Source organism: Dendrobium catenatum, unplaced genomic scaffold (assembly GCF_001605985.2).
Source record: "Dendrobium catenatum unplaced genomic scaffold, ASM160598v2 fragScaff_scaffold_847, whole genome shotgun sequence".
NCBI lineage: Eukaryota > Viridiplantae > Streptophyta > Magnoliopsida > Asparagales > Orchidaceae > Dendrobium > Dendrobium catenatum.
The window spans coordinates 3,407,498-3,429,959 of record NW_021319309.1 but is presented as its reverse complement, the minus strand read 5'-3'; positions in this window follow the sequence as shown (position 1 = coordinate 3,429,959).

Below are 22,462 nucleotides of genomic sequence, written 5' to 3'. Positions count from 1 at the left end.
CAGGCTAGTTCATAAGGGCTTAACAACCCTAAAGAGCTTTCAGGACCTACTTTAGAGTTAGAAGCTTTACCTACACATCTTATGTATTTCTTCTTAGGAGATGCACTAACTTTACTTATCATCATATCAATTAATTTAGATTAATCACAAGAGGAGAAGTTGAAGATGTTGAGAAGGACATATAAAAATTCTTTTGGTTGTACAATTTTAGATATTAAGGGAATAACTCCATCAATTTGCATACATAAAATCTTATTGGAGGATGACTATCAACAAAAAGTAGATACATAAAGGTGATGTAACCCCATTTTCAAAGAAGTGGTTAAGAAGGAAATTCTTAAGTGATTAGATGCATGTATCCTTTATACTATTTTTTATTGTGATTGGGTGATCCCTATCCATTATGCACATAAGAAAGGAGGGTTGACTATTGTAGCTAATGAGAGAAATGAACTTATTCTTACAAGAACTATCATGGGATGGATAATGTGTGTAAAATATAAAAATTTACCAAAGTAAATTTGAAAGATTATTTTCTTTTTCCATTCATTTATCATATATTAGATAGGTTGGAAGGATCCATTTTATTACTTTCTAGATGGGTATTCAAAGTGCCATCAAATTCCTATAGCTTTTGAGGATCATGTTAAGGCTAGTTTTATGAGTCCTTTGGGCAAATTTGCTTTTAGTATAATGCTATGTAGTCTATGTAACTCTCTCACTACATTTCAAAGTTGCATGATAGCTATATTTTCTAATTTGATTAAGCAGTGAATTGAAATATTTATGAGTTATTTCTCAATGTTTGGCATTATTTTTTATATTTATTTAGAGTATTTGGCTCTTATTTAAAAAGTTGTGAAGAAATTAATTTAATGCTAAATTGGGATAAATGTTAGCTTATGAAAAATGAATGAATTATCCTAGGATTAAAGATTTTAGAGAAAGGGATGGAGATGGATAGGTCCAAATCAAAGTGATAGAAAACTTTGCACCACCTAATTCTGTTAGAGATGTTAAAAGCTTCTCTTGACATCCATATATTTATAGAAGATTCATAAAAGACTTATTTCAATGAGAAGGCTAGTCAAAGATGACTTCAATTTCATTATTTATAAAGCATTGAGAATGACAAACACTTGGGGAGGAAGACTTATTTCCCTGGCTGGGAGAATTTTATTAACAAAATCTGTCTTGCTTTCTTATACAACTTTCCATTGTACAAATTCTCTTGTTCCCAAAAGTATTCTTGATGAAGTAGATAAAATTTGTAGAAGTTTTTTGTGGAACAAATCAAATGGTAGAAAAGGCATTCATTATGTTAATTGGCAAACTATGTGCTTGCCTATCAAATGGGGAGGTAGAACACTTCATTCTTGTTCTACTAAAGTTGCTCCTTTAAGATCAAGAATTGCTTGGAAATACTTGAATGATAAAGAATCTTTTATCCATAAAGTATTTTTTTCCAAAATACGGGAAGTTGTTAGAGAACCTGAACAGCAAAAATCGGGATCACCTGTATGAAAATCATCAGATCGGGTGGCAAAGATATTAGGCCTTTCATCAGATGGAAGCTGGGCAATGGAACAGACGTTGATGTGGTTAATGATGTATGGATTTTTGATAAGAGCATTGTTGAATGGACAACCTTCATTGCTCCTTTTGACTGCAGCAATTTCACTGTTTCAAATTTTCTTATTAACGGAAGCTGGGATATAGAATACATGAAAAGATTTCTGGGAAAAGATTTGATCAATCTTATACAACAGAACATTATCCCAAACAGTTCAAGTAAAGATTGTATGGAATTGTTGTTTAATTACAATGGAAAATCTATATCTTCTATGGTCTTTGAATTATCGGTTAAACATGAAGGACCGAAAGAATTTTGGACATGGTTGAAGAAAGCTATACTAAACCCAAAAGTGGAATCCCTTTGGTGGAGAATTTTCAACTGCTAACTATGGTATCTTATCTCCTTTTATTTGGGATGATGTTAGTCTCAATAAGATTCCTCCTTTATTTATGTCTATATTAAAGGAGGAATCAATAGTTTGAGCTTCTTTTCTTTGTAATAGTTCCTTTTTTCTTCAATGCTAATTGAGGCATTTTTCTTCAAAAAAAAAATTAAAATAAAATAAAAGACATATTTAATATAACTAAGCCATTACGTTATGTATTAGAGAACAAAATTCCTTTTATATTCACTAAAAAGTGGCCAGAAGTTTTTGAATAATTAAATCCAACATTTATTACAACACTTATAATCTTTGAACAAAACTGGGAACATTTTTTTGAACTTACGTGTGATGCAAATAACTTTGCTATTGGAGCAGTCCTAGGGAAAAAAAATAAAAATAAAATTTAAGACATTTTTTATGCTATTATAAATTTAAATAAAGCATAAATTAATTATACAACTGTTGAAAAAAATTGGTAGCAAAGGCCTTTGCTAATGATGAATTCATAACCTGCTTGATTGGTAACAAAATGAATGTTCGTACTAACCATTCTATTTTCAAGTACCTTTTAACTAAAAAGGATATAAAACATTGATTGATTAGGTGGAATTTACTTTTGCAAGAGTTTGTTAATGAAATACTTGATAGGAAAGGTACAAAGAATAAAGTAGTTGATCATCTATTTAACCTAGATTTGCAAAAACTTGTGCATACGGAAACTAAAATTAAAGAACTTTTTTTAGATGAGCATTTGTTTACATTGAGTGACCATAAGATGTTGCACCATTTTACTAATATTTAGGTATTATTAATTACATTTTGAGTGGTATATTCTCATATGACATGTCAACAAAAGAAAGGAAGAAATTCATGCATGATGCCAAATAATACTTTTAGGATGAGCCAAATTTATTTAAGAAGTGTAAAGACCAAATAATTAGGAGGTGTGTCCAATTAGGGGAGACTAAAAGTATTTTTAGTCAATGTCATTATTTTTAATATGGATGACATTTTTGATGTTTAAGAATTACTTCTGAAATCATATATTTTTTATTCTTATAGCCTACATTATTTAGAGATGTAAATGATTATATCAAAATATATGATAAGTGTTACAAAATAGGAATTTAAATAAGGGAGATAAAATGTCCCTAAATTACCGTTTGGATGTTTAAATATTTGATGTTTGGGGGATAAAATTTATAGGCCCATTTGTTCCTTCATTAAGAGATAAATTTAGAATGATAGTAATAGATTATATCTCTAACTTGATAGAGGGAGTGGTTGTTCCTTGTAGTGATTCTTAGGTGATAATTAACTTTGTAAGAATTTTTTTTTCTAGATTTAGAATACCTAGAGTAATTTTTAATGTTGGGAAAATGCATTTCTATAATAAAAGATTTAAGATAGTATATAAATTTTGAATTAAATATAGAATAGCTAATACTACTTATCACCCTGAAATAAGTAGACAGACTGAGATTTTAAGTAGGGAGATAAAGAAGATTTTAGAAAATATGGTAAATCTAATTTAAAGCATTTGGATCTTAGGCTAGGTGGAGCTCTTTAGGATTACAAAATTGCTTTAAAGACCCTCAAGGGCATGTATTTTTATAAGTTACTATATGAAAAACATTATCATATACCCATGGAATTAGACATTTTTCTTATAGGGAAATAAAGTCATTGAATTATAGTTTGGAGGATGTAAGAGGAAAAAGATTTATATAATTGAATGAATAGGATGAGTATAGATTAGAAGCTTATGATAATGCTAAAAATTTTTAAGGAATAAATAAAAAAAGATGACATGATCATAATATAAATAAGAATGAATTAACATCAAAATAAGAAGTATTTAATTTAATTTTAGATTAAAACTAAGTCATTGAAAGTTAAAATGTAGGAGGATAGGATCATTCATTACAGTGTAGTTGAGATTAAAGATAGAAAAACATCACAAACATTTAAAGTTGGTGGATAATGATTGAGGCCTTTTTTTTAAGAGAGATAGATCACCTTAAGATAACATTAGAGTTGGATAACCTTAAAGTAAAATTTGGCATAGTCAGGCTGAAGATTATAAAGCAAGCACTATTTGGGAGGAAGCCCAAGAGTATAAAGAATGTTCTTGTTTTCTATAGTGTATTTATTATATTATTTTAATGTTATGATGTTTGTGTGTGAAATGAACCATAAAAATCCATTTTCATGAAATTTGTGCTAGTAGCGTCGTAGAGTTAATTTATCAAGAATACTACTTTGTCATTTGGCATTGTAGTGTTATATTTCTGAGTGTAAGCACCATAGTGCTACCTAAAATAGTATAACATTACTTTTTTTATGCTTTTTACTTACCATTAAAATAATAATATTTACTATAAAATGAGATTTTACAAGTTGAGTATTCTAGTGTTTCCTTTTATAATGTTGTAGTGTTCCAGTTAATTATAAATAGTGGTTCAGGGATTGTAAAGTTCATTACACTTTGAATTCTTCTAACCCATCAAAAATCTAATCTACTATTGAGCTCTTACTCAAATTGGCCAAAAGCTCAACCATGGAAAGAAATAGAGGGCCTCTTCCTCTTATGAATCTTATAAATTTATTAGTGTTGCTGCAGACAAAATGTATAATTTTTTTTATAGTCTATCAAAATTTATTCACCAAAAGGGGATTTAGGAATTTTAAGGAGAGTGTAGAGTTTAACATTGTTTTGAGGGGGTGGGAAAGGATCATTGAGAAACTATAGCAATTACAATCCCTATTTTCATTTAATTCTTTTCTAATATAAAGAAGCACCATGATAACAAGGCTTTTACTAGGGTAAAGTGGGTACCCTTTTATATTGAGCCCAAAAACTAAGTATGTGAGACCCATAATATAGAATTTGATTGTTATTTAAATTTTTCAATAGCCTCAAATATTATGATAAATTTTTAAGCTTTTTTTTACATTTCCTAAATCCAATGCCAAATGAAAAAGAAATGAGGATAAGGTAATAAATTCCGTCGCATTTGCTATAACTTATGTGGCAAAAGCTTGACATTATTTCATTTTTTTCCAAAATGATTACAAGGAAGAAAATTAATGAGGAGGCTAATGATAGAGCCCTTATCAATTATGATTAAAAAGTGGCTTAAAAATAGATGATGGAGAAGTTATTTTTTATTCAATCTAATATATATATATATATATATCTACGGTGCTCAGGCACAAACACCCGAAAAAGGAGTAAACAAAAAAAACTTCAAAAAGCTCCAGCCAGCCATCTTCAATTTCAAATCTTCAATCATCAACACCAAAAAGTTCCTGCAAAAAATCTTATAGGCAAAAAGGATATAAAAATAATATATAAAAGGAATAAGGATAGAAGAAATAAGGCTAAAATAGACCAAACGCTGAATCCCATAAGCATAATAAACCAACCAATGATCATAATATAACCCAGACAGAAGAACATTAAAAAGGATACCACCACTGACCATACTAGGCAACCAAACAACCCAACGAGTGAGAGACCACATATAACTAACCCACCCAAAGCATTCACCAAAACAACTAGAAAGGGAATAAAAAATGCCCACAACCTCTAAAACCTCCATAAAAACCAAGGCCACCAAGGCTATAGGAAGGACCAATAAAGAAGTAGAATAGCAATCGACAAGAAGACAACCACCAAAATGCCAAGAAAATTCCAAGTACTCAAGACCAACACCAGCACAATACGCCCCAATAAGAACTGGCCCTACCAGGAAGCAAGGCGAAGTTCAACAACCAAACCACCAGAAAATTAACCCACACAAGCCAACCCAGGTGTTGAAACAACATACACAACAAACCGATGGATAACCCCAGGTAGTAAACAACCACATGGAAGAAATAACCCCAAATGGAAACCAAAGAACAATCCAAAATAGGTACCCAAAAACTCCATGGCAACATAGAAAAAGATCAACCAGAACATCACCTTCCCAACCAGGTAACCAGAGAAAAAATCCTCTCTATAGGACAAAAAAAAATAACACCAGTCAATAGAAAAAGAATTATCAAGAAACCAGACAGATAACATCAGCAGCATCCCCAAGTAGGTAACAATAACCTAGAGAAAAGAACCCCAAACAACAACCAATAAACCACCCAACTAGCAGGGATTAAAGAGCTCAAAGACAACACAGAAAAAATAATACCAAAATCGTTCCTTCCCAAGCAAGCAACCAAAAAGAATAATCCAACTAAAGCACTAGGAAGAATAATACCAGGCCATTGAAATAATATGAAATAAGGACCAAAAACTTTCGTAGGGCCACCAAAACCAAAACAACTTAAGTTCTAACATATGGAACACCAATGTGATCAAGACTAATAAGCCCTTTCAGATAAATAAGAAGGTTGGTCTCAATGAAATCAAAATATACCTCAAGACCACACCCCCAATTAGCAAGCCAAGAAGCACAAACATTACCATCATTGCAAATAAGATAGAACAAACAATTCAAAAAAATCGAAAGAATCTTAATCTCCCTAACAATATAAAAAAGGTCAGTATTGTAGCCCATTTCTTCACCAGAGTTTAAGAATTAGAAATTATAATTAGAATTAACCTCAATAAACACATTAGTTATGTTGAGAGAAATACATAACCTTAAACCATAGAGGATAGCCAAAGTTGTAGCATGAAAAACATGCCTCTTCTGAAGTGGGTCAGCAAAATCCATAATAAGATTACCATCACTATCTCTACTAACTCGACCACAGCCCTTAGTGGAATCACTGTTAACACCATCCACATTAAGCTTATAGAAATTAATGGGAGGTTTAATCCAATAAATAATTCTAGAGTCTATGGCAATATGACCTTCCTCCCAAATAAGGCATAAAGCAGAACCCAAAAAAGCTTAATTCTTGAAGTTCTTGGCAGAAATCAGATTAACAAAAAATATGGCCAATATCTTATCTTTAACATTCTAGATAACCATAAGATGATTCATCTGAATACCATTAAAAAAGAGAATTATTTCTTTCTAACCATAAATACCATAAAATGAGAGAAGGAATGACATTTCTGATGTGACCTTTAGTCTTAATGAATAAAGTATTAAGCATATACTTCAAGGATATATGTGCATTAAAGTAATTTAATTGAAAAATGTCATCAAAATAAACCCAAGTTTTAGAAGCAATAGGACCAGAAATAAAAACATGATGCATATTCTCCAAATGGTAACAACATTGGCGTTTGCAAGGAAAAAAAAACCTCTATTAATAAGATTATCATCAGTGGGAATACATTTATGCAAGATTCTCCAGACAAAGATGGCCACAGTAGAAGGAATACTCTTATGCCATATCATAGAGAAACTAAACTCACAGTGTTTTCTAGGCCAAAATACATGCCAAGCATTTTTCAAATGGAAGCCACCATCTTTAGACAAATCACCTAAGATAATATCATTAGAAGCAATATTGATAGGAAGGTTCAAAATTTGATGAATAATGAAGTCCAAGATGACATTAGAGACTTTTTTATAATCCAAATAATTATTAATAAGGAAAGAATTAACCTTAACAACCACAATAGAAGTCAAAATGGAATCAATAGACTGATTATCCAACCAACCATCCTGCTAAAGAAAATATTACCCTCACCAAGCCCCCAAGAAATGAAAGTCTCAACAGTCCATTTAACCTTACAAAATCTCTTCCACACTATAGAATTACCTTGATTAAAAACACATGTAGAAGGATGTTTACCAACACAATATTTAGCATACATAAAATTAGCTCAATGGCTCACTTTAGCATGAAAATTATACCAAAGTTTAAAAGAAAAAGAATAAGCTAAGTCATTCATAATTTTACAACCTAAACCCCCTTCAACCAAAACACCACAAATTTCTCCCAAGAAGCTCAGTAAATTTTTGAGTTGCTAGAAGTATCATTCAAAAAAAAAAAAAAATCTTAATATGTTTATGCACTCTATTACAAACCTCATTAGTTGGAAGCTCAGTTTGAAAGATATAAACGAGCAAAGAGAAGAGAACACTTTTAACAAGAGTTAATCTATAACCAAAGCTCATAAAGTTGGAATACCATGATAAAAACTTATTCTGAATAGAGATAATAAGATCATCCAAAAAAAAAAAATTCTTACGACCATTAAAGAGGGGAATCCCAAGATATTTCATGGGAAATTGTCCATGCATAAAACCAGTAACACCTTTAATAGAAAAAACACCATCATTAGGAACTCTCTTGGAAGTAATAAAACACCATTTATTTTTATTAAAAGATAAACCACTAACCATATCAAATTAATCAAAAAATCCATAAGTTCATTAATCTTGTTAACGGAGGCATTAGTAAAAACAATAAAATCATCTGCAAAGCAAAGATAAGAAATAGGAAAACCGCCCAACATTCTGAAATAAAGACTAAGAGTATTCTCAAAGAGATTGGTAAGCCTTCTAAAAAAAATCAACAGCAATAGTGAAAGAGTAGGGGAAATAAGGTCATCCTATCTTAAACCTTGAAAAGATTTGAAAAACCCATTACTAGACCCATTAAAAATAATGGAAAATTAAACAATATCAATACAATTTCTAATAAGCTTAATAAAAAAAATTGAAACCAAAAAGATTCATATATTACAAATAAAGTTCTAATCAATATTTTCATAAGACTTGGCAATATCCAACTTCAAAATCATGTTACCCCCTCTCACCCTAACATCCAAATCTTTGCAAAATTCTTGAGCCAACAAAATATTATCAGCAATGGCCCTCCCTTTCACAAAACCCATTTGAAAGGGGGAAATAATTCTAGGTAAAAAAGGAGTTAAATGATTCATGATAATTTTAGAAATCAACTTGTTAAAGAAAGTACAAAGACTAATAGGTCTAAAATCATTCCATGAGCTAACAGAGTTATTTTTTGGAATAACATAATATAAGTAGAGTTAAAAAGCTTAGGGATACAGTTACCCACAAAGAAATCCAAAATAGCAGAAAAAAGATCATTGTTAATAATGTGCAATAATATTTGAAAAAATTGTGTAATAAAATCATCCGGCCCTGCTACATAATCACTATTTGTACCAAAAGGGTCTCTTTAACTTCCTCCAGGGAAGGAGGTTTAGAAAGATTGTCATTCTCCTCTTGGTGAATAAGGTTTGGAATAAAAGTAGGGTTATTCATATGAACTGGAGTAAAATTCTTATTAAGATAATTATGAAAATGCTTAACTTAGAGCTTAGCAATATACATAGAATTTTTAGATAAAGTACCATCTTCCCGAAGAATTTTATTAATGCAATTATTAGCCCTTTTCCGCTTGACTAATGCTTGAAATTATTTAGAGTTATTGTCACCTTCAACCATATATTTAGCTACTGCTTTTTATTTCCAAAAAACCCCCTCCTGTGCTTAGAGTTTAAAAAGCAATTGTTAGCATTTCTTAAAAGCAATAAATTAGCATCAAAAGGATCAACTTGACAAATAGAATAAAAATTATTCACTTGTTTCTTAGCATTCAAACAATTAGTAAATAGGTTTTTAAAAACATGATGATTCAACCAATTCAAGACCTACTTAAGCTTTTTCATCTTAAACCATAGTCTCCTCATGCCAAAAAATGAGTTATCCGGATGTAAAGGAGCATGCCAAATAATATGAACCACATCCAAGAAGGAGTCATGAAGTAACCACATATTTTTAAATCTGAATTGGGAAGGGCCACTAAAATGTCTAAAATCCAGGCTAATTAACAAAGGGGAGTGATCAGAAAGAGTCCTAGTAAGATGTTCGATAGTAATAACATTAAAAGAATTAATCCAAGAATCATTCAAAATCACACAATCTAAATGTTGCCATAAGTAACCTCTATTCCAAGTAAATGTTTTACCCGTAAAACAAATATTAATTAAATTACAATCCAAGATCATGTTATTAAAGTCCTCCATAGATGGATAAGAGGGAGAAGAGCCTCCTATCCTCTCAGAGGGATTAGTAATAGTATTAAAATCACCACCAACAGGCCAGGGAAAAGTAGAAATACTATGAAAATTAATGAGCTGATCCCAAAGAATTTTCCTAATATAACGAGAAGAAGCAGCATACAAAAAAAAAAAAAAAGCACAACACATGAAATTAAAAACCTCTACCTTATAATGCATCACTTGAATAAAGTCACCAATAAATTCAATTTTAATCAGATCCTTCCATAACATCAAAATTTTATTAGCCACATTCACAAAAGCTTACTTAAAACCAAAAAACTGAGTAGTGCTAATTAGCTTATTAGACTAGATAAAAGGCTCAAGCAAAATAAGAATAAAATTATTATGAACATGACATAAGTTTTTAGCTCTTAACCGAGATGAGGGACAACCAATATGCCTAAAATTCCAAATAATGCAATTAAACATAAAGCAAAAATTAATGAGGAGTATGTGAGTGGTTAATTCTAGGAGCTTGTAAAAGGATATTATGTTTTTTCCTGCCTCTTTTACTATGAAACTTAATGAAACTAGTATCATTGTCATCTTTAGCAAAGCATTTAGCCATAATATCTAAATCCTTAGAATAAGTAAAGCATCACTATTAGAGAGAGATTTTGAATGAATCTTACTATCATTAGTCAAACCTTCCTACCAAAACTCTTGCTTTAAGGAACAACCATCCATCACAACCGATTTACCTTTGCCAACACCACCATCCACCATGTCCTCTTGACCATTCTCCGGAATAGCAATAATATTATAAGCCAAATTAGTAGAGTTATTAGGAACCAATATAAAATCCATATCAGTCAAGTTATTGTTCGAAACATAAATAATATTTTTAAAAGAAAAACCAATGTTAGGATTAGTAATACTATTTAGCTTTTGCTCATCAACATCTTAATCGTCAAAATGATCAGGATAAAGATTAAAAACTTCCTTCTGGGCTAAATTATATTGAATAGATTTGTCATTAGTCTCCCGTTACATAGCAGTAGGACCCTCAAACACAAGATTAGTATTATTCTCCACGGTATCCTGCGTAATAGAAATATATCCCTCCACCAATTGAACCAAATTCTCCTTATCACCCAAATAATTATTATTTTCTTACATAGCTTTAAATGAAACTATCTCCTTATGGAGATGAGGATGCAATTGAAAGCAATCATTAACCCCATGAACATGCATCTTACAATGTGAACAAAAAATAGGTAGGTTTTCAGTTTTCACTTTTTGAAAATAGCCATTTAATTTTGAACCATGCCAAATCTCATTTGGGTGTTTCTTTGAAACATCCAACTCAACTAAAATGCGAGCCACTAAAGGTCTATAAATAGAAGAAGTAGCTTGGTCGGTTTGTAAGGGTCTACCAAAAATCAAAGCTAATCCAAATAGAATTTGAGAGTTAAAGAAATGAATGCATAAATTCGGGAAAAGTGATCCACACATGTGCAATAGGAGATTCCTCTCAAACATCAAAATTTGGTGTCCATTTAAATAACCTCATTTGTCATGCATGAGTATAATATGATCTCCTTGAGAAAATGTGACTATAATCCAAATCGTTGGTAAGTTGTATCATAATATGATGCATATCCAACAAACTAATATGGAAGGAAGAAAAAAGTTTAAGGTTTAAGAAAAACTTCCAAATCACATCAAGATTATGGTGATGAAGAACAAATTTACCAACTAAGTTGAAAGAAAAAGGTGTAGCTAGCTGTAAAATAACTAAATCATCAAACAGTAGGGTGGGACAACCCTTAAATGAAGTGTGCACAAAATGAACCCTAGCAGACGACAAAGAAGAACCCGCCAATACATCCTTAAAGGAATGGGTCTTACCAGCAGGGAACGAAGTAGTATCCGAGATGGACAATATCAGGGATGTCATCTCCCTTCACCAACAACAACTTAGAAAACCTCAAAACATAGCACAGAAACACCAAAATAAAATAAAGAAGAGGGAAAGCATGAAAATACCAGAAAAACCAAGCCATGAGAGGAGTTGAGAAGCAAATATGAGAAAGCACATCCTTAATTTATTAACTCTATATCCAAGTAGTGTTATATGGGGATCCCACTATGAAGTAGCTATTCTCTAGTGCTGCTAAACTAAAAATAAAATTTTATCTTTTAAGCAATCCAATATGGGTTGATTGTTATTTAAATGTTTTAATAAGCACATACATTATGATAAATTTTTAAGTTTTTTTAATTTCGTAAATTGAATGCCAAATGAAAAGAAATAAGGATAAGTTAATAAATTTCCTCGAATTTGTTATAACCTATGAGGAAAAAGCTTGAAATTATTTCATTTTTTCTAAAAGGATCACAAGAAAGAATATTAGTGAGGTGACTAAGGATAGAGTCCTTGTTAATTATTCTATCCAAAATGGCTTAAAAATAGATGTTGGAGAAGTTATTTTTGATTCATTCTAGTGTATGTATAGGGATTCAAAAACTATAGGTTATAGCCACCCCTCCTTACTTTATTAGCTATGTATCCAAGTAGTGGTATATGGGGATCCCATTATGGAGCTGCTATTCCCTAGGTACTGCTAAACAAAAAAAAAAAAAATTAAAAATTATCTTGTAAGAAATCCAATATGGGATTTTGGGAGATTTCTAGCTAGTATGTACCTTCCTCTACCTCGAGATATAGGACTCCACATACTTTAGGAGATAAGGTGGTAAACTTAAGGGAATAGGTGGATAGCTTGAAAAACCTATAGATTCATTAGGGTAATGGTAGGAAGGGATGAGGTATATAATGGATTATATAATGGACTATCCGCAAAAGTAGTTTTAATACACATCTGAGTTTCACTCAGCACTGATTTGTATTTCTTCAGAACTGCCAACTAAATGTTGGCCGAAATAGGATGTTTGTTCCTTTAGCTCCTTCCTTTGAACCCTACAATGGCCCTAGTTCCTTACCAAAAGAAGAAGAAGAAGAAGAAGAAGAAGAAGAAGAAGTAGTAGTAGTAGTAGTAGTAGCAGCAGCAACAGTAGAAGAAGAATAGAGCGAAGTTCAGTTTGAGGTTATCTTTACATTCCTTATAATTTAAATTTTATTTTTAGTTTAGGGAAAGGTAAAATGTAGTGTCATTTTTCGTTTATTAAATTATTTTATTTTCCTTTATTTTATCTTCTTTTCTCTATAATTTTAAATTATATTATTGGGTCGTTATGGTTTAATTTTGAATAACAAAAGAGGATAATAATTAGATAATAGTTAGCACTTGGAAGAGTAGTAAATTAAAAAATAATAAATTAACCTAATAAGAACTTATAATTTTATTATAGTTAATAATTCATAATAAAGAGATTTCTTAATTCACTAACCATATAATTGAGGTCTTATACGATTAATTAATTAGAATCATGGGATTTATAAGATTTAATTTATTCTTATAGAGTATGGTGAGTACTAAAGGAAGCATACTAACATTTACTGCACTTTGGGTTCTTCTAATTATAACTATGTGACTCAAAAAATTAATAGTGTTCAATATCATTAAAATAACTAGCTGAGAAAAATGAAAAGTAAAAGAAGAGAACAAACAAAAGAGAAAATGGAAAGAAGATAAAAAATAAAAGAAAAGGATGAATAGAAAAAGGTTAAAATTAAAGCTAAATACATACAATAAAAATTGATGCCTATTATTTTTGGTTTTATCATATTAGGAAATCTTAAGAAGTTTTTAGTTAAAGTTAAAAGATGGGAATATGTGAAGCTAGGAAACCAAAGTTAAGTCTAATCAAAATAAATAAGTTTTTAAAATTTTAAAGTATTGAATTAATTAAGGCCTATTGAAATTAGTTAGAAACCATACTTACACTATGGAATTCAATTTAGAAATAATATTAATAAAGGTAAAATATTAGGATATTATTGTTTATATGAAATTTATTGTTAAAATTTGTGCACTGTCTATGTATTACTTGATGATCTATTGAACTCAAAAGTTTGCAAGATTAGGAGCTAAGAAAATGAGGCAAAACATTGAGTACACATTTGGAATTCTTGAAGAAAATTTAATTTAAGTTAGAACATGTAGTGCATGAATTGTGAAATTTTGTGTGAAAAGTACTTTTCTTGTTATTTTTGTCTAAGAATATCTCGAAGTGGTTAATTAGAAGAAAAATTCAACACAGTGCTGTGATGCCACATATCTCATCATTATAGTGCTCCAGGAAAAAAAATGATATCAAAATTTATAACTTAGGTTCACAATATTTATTATCAAGTGATATAATATCAAACTAGAGCATCATAGTGCTTATACTTCCAGAATCATAGTGCAATAGTTGAGATTTTTACATGCTCAATATAGAGAAGAAAAGTGTATTACTGTTCATCCAACATATTAACACCAAATTGTACCAAAATAAAGTTTTTTTTGCAAGTGCACTATGATCTAAAGAGGAGAAAAGAACGGTCACGATTAAAAGAATGGCGTAATAGTGCTAAATTGCCATGAGTTAGGTGTTAAGAACATCACCATAATGCCAAATCACCCTAGTGCTATGGCATTGTGATATTTATCAATTATGATTATAAGAGAAGTGATTATTCAGTGAGAGTGTTGTTGCACTACCAGTTTAGATTCACAATGTAGATGACCTGGCTAGTCAGTTTGCTAAATGTTTTATACGTAGTGTAAATCAGAATTTCATTTTAGCTATGGGCGCCGTTTAGGAGGGGATTTAGGATAAACTTTTGGGGAGAGTTAGGGAGAGTTTTTTACCATCTTCCTTTCATGTTCTCTTTTATAGCGAGTAATTGTATATTTTGTGTTTTTTGTAAGAAGGATCTAGAGCAATTTATGAAGTTGAGCAAGTCCTTACTTTAAGGGATATTCCTAATTTGATCATTTAAATTTGTGTATTTCCTATTAAAAGTTTCATTGATAATAATTAATTTTTTTGTTGTAAATCATGCTACGTTGAGGCTAGTTTATTTTTTACTAGATTTATGATGTGATGATGGATATTTGTGCAACGTAGATAAGGAATATGTGGGTTGTGTTATAAATTTTTTTTCATGTTTCTTTACTCTTAATTTTGTTTTTTTTAGTCCGATCTATGTCTTTGATGGAGGTATAGTGGAAGAGATAATGACACATGAACAAAATCCTATAATAATAGACATGTACTTTTGGGGATTTTGAATCATTAAGGGGATGTTGTGCATGTAGTTAAGTTACAAATTAGCATAATTAGTCATAACTTCACTTGGATTTTAATGATTTAAATAGATATGAGAAACTGTTCATACTCTAATTTGAAATAACAATTTTGTTGTCCTTTTTGTATTGATATAATAACCAAGTTATTCATAAATTTAGAATTCTTATAAAATTAAAAAAAAAATGTTTAAGAAAATTACATTTTAGTTTCTTTTTATTCCTTTGAAAACATTTTAATAACGTTGTAAGATAAATTAATTAATTAAAAAAAAATTAATTAACTTGTAAGGACAAAAACTAATTACTGATGGGTACAATAATTTCTCAAAATTATATTACTTGATACAACATATACAATTATGTAAAATTGTATTAACTAGTGAGTTACTTCTAGTTGAACTTTCAGTAGAATGCAAAAGAGTTCTCAAGAAAGTGCTTGAGATGTAAAATATTAATCCCATGAAATTATGAACCTCTCATTAGCATCAACCTATAAATAGCTTATGCCTATTGATGTTTCAAGATTAACCCATTTCCATCATTGTGTGAATAAAGGAAGTTCATTCTAGTCATTATGGATGACTTCAATAAATGTTAGATGTTAGTGCACTTTCCAAGATCATCGTTAAGGTCATTAAAAAATTCTTATGATCATGCATCATAAACATGTATGGCCTTACTGCCATAATAAATATTGATAGTGGACTATAGTTTATTGAAAAATGATCTAAGATGTCTACAAATAATGAGGCATTTACCTGATGTTTATCTTCAATCACCATATATAAATAAATGGAAAATTTGAAGCTATGAAGAGGGAAATGCCAAACCCTTTGAGAAAGAATGTGGAAGGTGCAAATGGTAAGTGGGTGGAAGCAGTCCCATATATCATATGGGCACAATGAACCATAGCCCTTTGGTGAAGGCATACACCATAAGGAATTTTACATGGCAACGAAGCCCTACTATTAGTTGATCAAAAATATCATATTGTTGTGTTAAAAAAAAAATTTAAATTGTCCATTTAATATTAAAAATTATTTAAGCTCATTATTTTTTTCAAAAAATTCTTTAATTTCAAAATGTAGAAGAACTATGGGAGAGCATCCACATGCATACATTCAAACACTATACCTCCTTAAGGGAATGAATTTTATTTTAAAAATATAAAGAATGGAATCACAATGCTAACATGCTAGAATCATAGCATTATGGAGTTTCTTTAAAAGAAGAGTAACAATTGTGCACCATAATGCCAAATCAATATCACTATAGTGTTGTGTTAGCGCTTACTCCTATGAATAATCAATGCCATGGTGGTAGCTAGAGGTAGAAGAAGACAAAGATATTTACACCTTGACACTATAGGATTAGCACCTCAGTATTATATGATGAGAAATTACACCCTAAATTCTAGAGCACTACAAAAGGAACACCACAATGCTATGGGTCTGTTAGAGTATTTAGGTAATAATTTTTAAGTTAAGTATAAATAGTGGACAAATCTATGGGCTTGGAAGGGGAATTTGCAACATTTCCTTGGAAGAAAGGACTTAATTTGTAAAGTTTTTCCCTAACTCAATAATTTCAAGCTCTTGTATTTTTTATTTCTAATTTAAGTAAACAATATATTGTTTTGGGTCATTAAATATGAAAATCCATGGCTAAAATTTATTTCTGATTTAATGATTCAAATAAGGTGATTTATACATGTTAGATTAGGTCTACGTAGTATATTTATTAATAATTATTTTAATTCTTCTAATGCTTATTTTAATTATAATATGGATAATTACAAAATTATTAACTTCAGTAAACTAATGATTTTGATGGAGACATAATTAAAAAATTAAGGATACTTGAAACTAATTGAAAACATAAACTATTGCATTTTATTGTTATGGAATCATTAAGTAGTTGACATCATGGTAGTGAAGTAAATTGATTAGGATAGACATATTTCAAGACTTCACATAGCTAGCATTCCTTTGCACTCAATCGAATGTGACAAATTTTTAAAATTACTCTCATTAACACTTCTGATCGAAAGACTTTATCATTAGAACAATATCACCCAACTCTTCAAAAACTCATTTTATTTTAAAAATAAGAAAAGTAATTAAAAATATCTTTAGAATTTCTTATTTTTGTTGTACTTAAAAATTCAACTATGGTAGAAAAAAATTAAAGGATTAATAAAAAATAGTAGTTATCTTAAAAAAGATATAAACTCAATCCTCATGGAAACAATACCCTCCCTCATAATTAAATTACTTGAAACAACACATTTACTTACATAACACCATTTTAACCAATAAATCTTTTAGCACTATTATTGGGATCAATGACTTGTCTTTATTAGTTTAAATTAATTTTTAAATAATTATTTTAATCAAACAATTTAAATATATTTTTTGTGGCATCTATTGTTTTTATTTTATTTTTTGCATAATTTATTTAAAAATTTTGTTATAATCTCCATAAAATTAAATTATTGTTGGAATTACATTTTGTTGTGTTTGAGTTAATATGGTGTATGAGTGATTTCTACTTAGTTGAAATAATTGTTGTATATGTGGTAGATTCCATTAACATGAGTACTATTTACCTTGAAATAGATAAAACCTATAAGAAGATTTATAAATACTTAAAAAATTGAAAGATATTTAGGAGAAATGGCTAATCAACTTAACAAAAAAGCTCAACCTAGACCACTTAAAACTTTATAAATCGTTTTGTTGATGGAGTTAATAAAAAATTCAATAAACATAATCAAAAATTAAATAGACATAACATTCATGATAAAAACTTTGAACTTAAATTGGATTTCATTCAAATAGTCCAAAATTCTTAGTTTGGGGATTCACTTGTAAAACACGCTAATTTACACCTAGCAATTTCTTAAAAATATGTGCAATCTTTAAATATGAAAATTTTTTTGATGATGCTATTAGAATTAGGTTATTCCCATTTTCTATGAGAGATAAGAATAAATTGTGGTTAAATTCCTTACAACATGATCTATAACCACTTTTAATGAATGGCCCAAAATTTTCTATTGAAATATTTCCTCCTTAAAAGATTGCTAAGCTTAAGAATGATATAGACATTCACTAAATTGGATAAAATGAATCTGTTGAGTGGTTTAAGGAATTATCGAGGTGCTCCTATTATGCCTTATGAAATTTGCTAATTATCCAAACTTTTTATAATGGGCTAGTGGGTTAGTGTAGACTATTATATATGCTGTAAATAGAAGGCCTCTTATGTCTAAATTATTTGAAGAAGCCTATGAGTTGATTAAGAAAATGTATACCAATAATTTTTAATGAACTTTAAAAAGAATTTAACCTATGAAAGAAGTGAGTGTCCATGATTCAAAAGTTCTATCTATTTTAACTTCACAAGTACCAGTGATCTCAAGAAGTTAGCAACTAAGTTGTTAATTCAAGCTATGGAGAACTTATAAATTTAGATGAAATGGGTATGTATAGATAGATAAACCTTATCTTTCTAGTGTGGAATCCTTGCACATGATTAATAAGAGAAAAAATAAGCACTACTGAAATACTTATAATATATGATGGAAAGTTCACCCTAATTTTAATTTAAAATTAATCAACAAGGAGGGATTAATAACTAGTCTAATAACAAAACTAACCTATAGAATGTTGGAACACTTAGAACACTACCTTCCCTACTATAGACTAACATTGTTCCTTGGTCTTGATTCCAATAATCAATACAAAGAAAAGATGCCATCCCTATAAGATTTAGTGTTACAATTGGGAACTCAATTATAGAGCCAAGCTATAGAAAATAGGAATAATATAAATAAACAAGGATAATTAGCTAATACATTAACTAATAGATCCATCGGGACATTGTGAAATAATACTGAAGTGAATCATAAAGATAAGGGTAAGGTGCATGAATAGGTAATTTGATTAAGGAGTACAAAAGAGTTAGAAGAAAGAGTTATATAAGAAAATTGGAATTATGTATCAAAACAAAATTTTTATTGACTAATTGGTCAACTTGAAAAGAACTTAAAATTAGAGGAGCTAATTATGAAGATTATAGAGAGACCATCACCACTTGTTCCTTAGAGACTACAAAAATAGAATTTGGAAAAATTGCTTTTCAGATTTTTAGAGGTGTTCAAGAAGATTACTATTAACATTCCCTTTGTTAATGCTCTTAAAGAAATGCTTAGTCATGTGAAGTTTATGAAAGATATTTTATGTAAGAAGGGAAATTTTGGAGATTTTGATACTATGACATTAAATAAGGAGTGTAGTTAAAATATTTCAAAGAAAATCCCACAAAAATAAAAGATATATGGTAAGATGTAATGTCACCAAGAAGATAACATTAATTTGGTGCCTTTCTAAATTTTAGAAGATTATATTATGGAGTCATTGAACCTACCATTAATTAGTTGATGGATCTCTTCATTATACTAGGGGGTCATAGAAGATCTTTTGGTAAAGGTAGATAAGTTCATCTTTCCTTTAAACTTCGTAGTGTTAGATATGGAGGAAGATAAGGAGATCCCATTCATCTTAGGTAGACCTTTCTTAGCAACTAGTAGAGTTATAATTGATGTTCAAAATGGATAATTAATAACGAGGGTGCAAGATTATGAAGTTACAGTCAACTTAGGATATGACTCTTGTGATGAATTGTGATGAATTGTGCTTTAGCATAGATTTGATGGATGAGTGTTTTAGGGACAATTTAACTTAGATATTAGTTTGGAACTAATAGAATAATTATATATTGAGAAAGAGATAGAATAGTCTAGAAATGACACTATTATCTTTCAAGGACTTGGCACATAGAGTATTTAAGAAGCTTACACATGATGCCAAATTTAAATTTTGATATGATTCTTATTTATTTAGGAAATTTAAAGACAAGATTATTAGGAGGTATGCCCCCTTAGAAGAAATAGAAAACATGATTAAACAATACTATGACTAAGAATATGATAGGTAATTTGGAGATATTAAAATTACCTCTATGATCTTAAAATAAAGATTTTAATGACCAATAATTTTTAATAATGTTGATAAATATGTAAGATGTGATAGATTTTATTGGGTAGTTAATATCCAAGGGAAATGATATGCTTGTAAATTATATTCTGGAAGTGGAAAATTTTCTTATTTGTGGAATTATATTCTAGTTTATGATTATTAGGGAATTATATTCTAGTTTTTTTTTAGTTAATTTCTTTTAATGAAGGGGTGCAGGGTTACATTATTTTTGAAGGATCAGTTATTTATAATTTCATAAATGAAGTTTTCATTTATCTAGTTAAACTTGTAACTTGTTACTTGTCTCAGTTTTTTATGTGGTCACAACCTTATTTATGATTCTTATCTCACTTTTATGTAGCTATAATATGAAACTCAAAAGTAACTAGATAATATTTAGTGATTATAAGTGTGTAATATATATATATATATATATATATATATATATATATATATATCCCAACCATTGGCTTGTTTTAAAACTATTAGCTTTATTTTAATATTTGCTTTGGGGGGGGTTAACTTTGGAAGTTAAGTACTTATAACAAAAAATAAAAATGTGTTATTCTTTTGTTAACATTTTATAAAGATTTAAGAAGTTCAAACCTATATATAATTAATTGAATTATGCTTAAATTTAAATAACAAGATTATTTATATTAAGAGTAAATAAGTTTACAACTCTTATAAACCTAAATTAATTAAGACCTCTTAACATTAATTGGAATTTATAGTTGCACTTAAAAGTTAAAATTAGAAGGGAAATTAATAAAAAAAATATTATTAACAATTTATGCCCAACTTTAAACTTGGATTATTTATTGAACTTAAATTTGAAAGATAATAAGCTTACAAAATGCGATAAGATAATAGTGTGCATCTAAATTACTTAAGGATAAGTAATAAGTGAAGTTTAAGAGAAAATGCTGAGTAAAAAAAAGTTGTTTTTAAATTAACCTTTATTAGAAAATATAAAGATTCAATGTGCCACAAAAAAAACATAAACTGAAATTAGTATAGTGGATCAATTTCTCACACTTTCAATGATATAAAATATTACTCACCTTTTTTTTTAACCATACTGCTGGAGTATTTTACTATTCTACATCTTCAATTACCACTCTTAGCTCTCTCTCCTTTGTGTTATCAACAAATCCTAGCATTGATGACTTGAAGTTATATAGTTTATTTTCATCAATGTCAAAGAGTAGATCAATGTTGCTAGCAAAGGAAGGATAAGTACTCTTAAAGAATATTTATAATGGGCCTTTATTCATTTTATGGTTAAACAAATAATAAAGCATAAAAAATAACACACATAATGCAACAAAAATTATTATGAAATTCTGACCTTGTCTAGTAAGGTTGGCTTAATTGAATTTCAACATATTCTATTATGTATGTGTTTGTATTATTTGTGAGTGCATGAATACCTAACTTATTTTTTAAAGTGTGTAGAGTTTGAGTGCATAAAATTTCAATGTGGAAAAAATCCTCTTAGGGAATCGTGGTATTGGGGTAGGTGGCGATATAACATTAGCTTTTTATCCTTTAAGAGAATTTGGAGTGATGTTATAACACTGATTGGGGCAATGCGATGTTGTACACTGTATTGAGAGTGTTGTGGTGTTTTGTCTTTGAGTGTGTGGGTGTCAGGCTAATATCTTATTAAAAAAAATTAATTTTCACTTCAAATTAAATTTAGTGAAATTAATTTAAGTATTTTTCTATCTAATATTTTTTACTTAATTGGGAATTCTGGGATACTAATCAACCATTTTGGTTGTTTTATCTTTGGTATCCCCTCCACCCCAATTGGTTTAAAATGATAAGTAGAGGGTCTTATTTTCATTACGATATTTCCTATTTTTCTAATATTTACATTATGCTTAAATTGTCTTTAATAAGGCCTCCTTTTGCTTTGTTTTGAAGGGAGTGCTAGTAGTTTCTTTCTAATTTGTAATAGCTTCTTTTTTCAATTTAATGCTATATGCACCTTTTCAAAAAAAAAAAAAAAAACCTGCCCTCCCTAGGCTATCTTTTTATAGAGTGTGGGAAGATAATTTTAGAGAGAGAAAGTCCAATTCGAGAGACTTTAATCTACATTTTTTTTGTCATCCCAGTTCAAAAAGTTGAATGAATAGAGTATGGTTACATTCTAATTTTTTTAGTATTTAATATTATACAAAATTTAGGATTTTTGTTATTAAAATTATAAATTTGTAGTGTAAATTTATAAATAACTTCACATATATTAACTTT